The 4,107-nt window shown below is 33.8% G+C and overlaps 1 long non-coding RNA gene across 1 annotated transcript; it reads right to left on the bottom strand.

The window, feature by feature from the left end:
• Positions 1 to 346: 346 nt before the first annotated feature.
• Positions 347 to 1,481, bottom strand: LOC112324934 (uncharacterized). The gene is made up of 2 exons (XR_002978902.2): positions 977 to 1,481; positions 347 to 855 (listed from the first exon to the last, which is right to left on the bottom strand). It is a non-coding gene; the product is annotated as an uncharacterized LOC112324934 (long non-coding RNA).
• Positions 1,482 to 4,107: the final 2,626 nt, after the last annotated feature.

Here is a 4,107-nt window from a genome sequence, read left to right as displayed (position 1 = left end):
AAAGCTTGATATGTGTACTTTAACTTCGATTCAGCCCACTTTTACATTCTAAAATTATCTCGGTGAAAAACCTGTCACAACAAGCAAGGTCCGAAATATAAAATGCAGAAATTCTTATATTTTAGCAATTAATTCACAAAGTCTCTTAAACATGCTAAACTCATAACAATAACTTTCAATAAACTCAAAATATATTAAAAAGCATAGTGTAAAAGAAATAAAAAAAATATATTTTTTACACTTATCAAAATGCTTGCTGGTGCAAAGCCTCCTAGTTCAACCACATGTTGAAAACTAAGAAGGAAAACAAAAACGCAGAATCTATGTGCAACTTAAACCCTCTAAATCTCATAAAATTGTCAAAGATGGCTATTGCCTTCTTTTATTTTCATTCTAAATATTCAACTAAGAACTACAATCTAGGAAACAAAATTCAAATAGGAAACTAACTAACAAACTAGGAAAGGAATAACAAACATGAAATTGGATTTGACATAATCAAATATGCGTCCTAAGGTCCCTCTCTCTGTTGGCAGAACCCCATGATTTAAGGTCCCTCTCTCTGTTGGCAGAACCCCATGATTTAAGGAACAACTTCCTGATTTGAATCAATTGGCGGCTCCCTTGCAGAACTTGACTCCGACAAGCTTTGACGAGCATACTCAGCAAATAAATCTGGATGTAAGATTTGGAGTTTTGTGGCTTGTAACCAAACTGATTCTGAATTGGAATGATTTTCCATTGTACTAAAAACTTCTAGTATCCCACACGATAGGTAGTAACAAATTGATGGTCAAGGATGGATGCAATCTCATCTCGAGGATCGATGTTCTTAGGAATATGAAGAGTAGGTGCCTGCAATTCTTCTGTGGTTAGAATTGTGGGCAATTCAACTGTATCACCCTTAAACTCAGTAATATCATTGATATTAAAAAGTGGACTTATACCAAAATCAGGGGGCAAGTCAATTACTTACACATCTGCGCCCAATTTCTTGGTAACTCGAAAAGAACCTGCGAAACGTGCATGCAGCTTGGTAAAACTTCCTTGAGGAAATCGTTTTGGCCTTCAGCGAATAAGAACCATATCACCAACGTTGAGTTGCCTGTCTTTTCGCCTTATATTTGCAGAAGCCGCATATGATTATGTACTAAGGGAAAACCACCGCTTGACTTATTCTTGAACATCCCTTATATATCTAGAAAAATCTAGGTCAGCCTTACTAGGCCTAGGAGGCAATGGTAATGAATTGAGATCGAGGGGAGTGTGAGGTGGAAATCCATAGACCACTTCAAAAGGAATGCACCCTATTGATCTGCTGACAAAATTGTTGAAGGAACATTCTGTCTGGGGAAGTGCTTGATCCCGACGTGTGATATTGTTAGAAAACGTGCTTAGAACTGCTGTTGTTGGAGTCATAAACATTGTTTAGTGGTTTGAAATATTTCAAACCTGTTCCTATTTCTTTGTTTTCAGTTATTTCTTTTGTTATCCATGTTTGTGATCATGGCGTAATCTTAGGACCATGATGTTAGTAGGTTGTTATTAATCAAGCTTTAAATTGTAATGCTTCAGACGTTAATTGTATTCAGTTTTTCAGCTTCAAAATATATTGCTCTCATTTTCTATTTTTCTTTACTGCAGCAATACTCTGTTTCTTCTTTCTTTATTCTAAAACAACTACAGACATGATCCGCAACAATTCAACGTAATAAATTTCCCAAACTCCGGTTGGTCACTTTAAGTGTGACTGTCTGTTTAGGGGTGGAAGGCATTTGAATATAACAACTTTGTCTCCATCTTCACCCATAATGATTTCCAGAAATAACTCACAAATTTTACATCCCTATCAAACTTAATAGAGGTTGGAACATCTTATAATCGGATCGCCACCTGCACAAATAGAGCAACAACCTTTGAAGCATTATATGTCTACAACAAGGAATGAAATGAGACATTTTTTAGAAACAATCGACAACCACCATAATTGAATCATGTTGCCGAAAAAGTCTTAGACAACCCTTGAGTAAAATCCATGCTTAGATGTTGCCAAGGCTTATCCGAAATTGGGAGAGGAGTATAGTGTCCCACTTGTTGCTTACCTCCATTGTTTATCTAACAGATCCGACAACGGTCCACCACTCTGTGCACATCTTTACGCATTCGATACACGCATTCGATACCAATAGAATCGATATGCAACAATAATGACACGTTTTGTCATAGCCGAAATGCCCTGCTAACCCCTCACCATGAAGTTCTGTGATTACAAACTCACGAAAAGATCTATGAGGAAGGCATAGCAGTGTACCATAAAATAAATAACCATCCTTCAAAAAATATTCACAACGAGATATGCTTGACTTGGTGGATAAATTATTTCATTTGCTGCCAAAATCCACGTCTTCAGCATACTGCACTTTGATACTATCAAATCCTATAAAATTATATGAGAAGATATGTGGCAAGTGGGGTCTCCTGCTCAAGGTGTCACTTGGCTTATTTGAATGGTTTATTTGAAAGTATAGTTGTAGTTGTTTTTCAAAATATTTTTTATACTGAAATGTATTAAAATGATTTTTTTTTTAATTTTTTAAAAATTATTTTTAAAATTAACACATCAAAATAATCCAAAACATATAAAAAATATTTAACTTTTAACAAAAAAAAATGAATATTTAAAAAATACGGGTTGGCCCGCGTTTCCAAACGCTATCCCTGACTTATTCTTAATAACAAACTCAAACTGTTGCAAGTAATCCATCCTATTCAAGCATAAAATTTCATGTAATTTACCAAGTACCTTTGACGAGTGTCATTTAGCTTTTCATTGTAGAAAGCAATGGGATGACCATCTTGGCTCTAAGACACCCCAATTCCCACATATGAAGTGTCACAAACTACTTCAAAGACCTTAGAAAGATCTGGCAGTTTCAGAACCAATATTTACCCCATTTTTTCTTTAATTTTAGCGAATGCTTTAGAGGCTGCTAGCTACACTCCAAAAGAAACTCTTGGCTTTCAAACACTTGGTGCCATTATCGTTTCGAAACCCTGAATAAATCGTTGATAAAATATGGCCAGACATATTTTCAGAATTAAAATTTTTAAAGTTATTGAAATATAAATCAAATCATCCTTAAGGATTTTTCAAACTTATAAACTCCAAGAAATGCAAAGGAAAATCAACGCAAGTATTTTCTTAAACAATGCAAAAAAGTATTTTCTTGTTTTTATAAATAAAATGCAATTTTATAAGGATTCAGTACTATGCAACAAACAAAAATAATTTTTATATATTTTTTTTAAAATATAATAAAAAATATTTTTTTATTTTTTTAAAAGACTTGTTTGGAAAAAAGCCCATTTTCTTTAAAATCAAATCTATCAAAATAGGTTTAAGAATAAATTTGTCAAACACTTCTTAAGACAAAAAATCCTTTATTAAAATAGTAACCAACCAAATAAGGCCTTAACATCTGACTCGATTTTGACCTGACCAGGTTGATCTGAAACCTTTTGTTCGATCATAAACCAAACAAAAAACTATTTTGTCTATTTTATATATTTTGTTCCTCCAACTTTTTCACTTGTTATATTGGTCCTCTATCACCAATTTAGATAATTTTCCAGGCTTTCTTCTTGTATTTTTTAATTTTGTTTTTTTAAATCAAAAGTGGGTAACATCAAGAATCATGTAATGATGTGGAAAATTGGGCAAAGATGACCCGAGAATGTAATTGATAGCTTGTTGTACATCCTACATTGGTGGAAGCTATTTTATCATCTCATCGAGCATAATATGTTGAAACTCCACCAGTAATAGCAACTTCTACTGGAATAGATCTATCACCTTACTTAAATTCACGACTGACTACCAATAACACCATTTGCTTTCATTTCAAGCTCGGGTAAATTGTCGAATGGTCAATACTGGAGCATTGTCTTTTTGTTTCTCAATTTCCGAAATCTATAAAGGATCCAAAACAAGTTTCTTACCCTTAAAAGTAGAAGAGTAAATTTTAGCATACCCGTCGTAGAAGACCCTTCTATCATAAAGCCAAGATCTCCCTACTAACATGTGACGAATGGTCATAGGAATCACAT

This window comes from Populus trichocarpa, chromosome 18 (genome assembly GCF_000002775.5).
Source record: "Populus trichocarpa isolate Nisqually-1 chromosome 18, P.trichocarpa_v4.1, whole genome shotgun sequence".
In the NCBI taxonomy this organism is placed as follows: domain Eukaryota; kingdom Viridiplantae; phylum Streptophyta; class Magnoliopsida; order Malpighiales; family Salicaceae; genus Populus; species Populus trichocarpa.
Note: the sequence above shows the minus strand (reverse complement) of the source record. Positions and strands in the feature narration are given on the sequence as shown.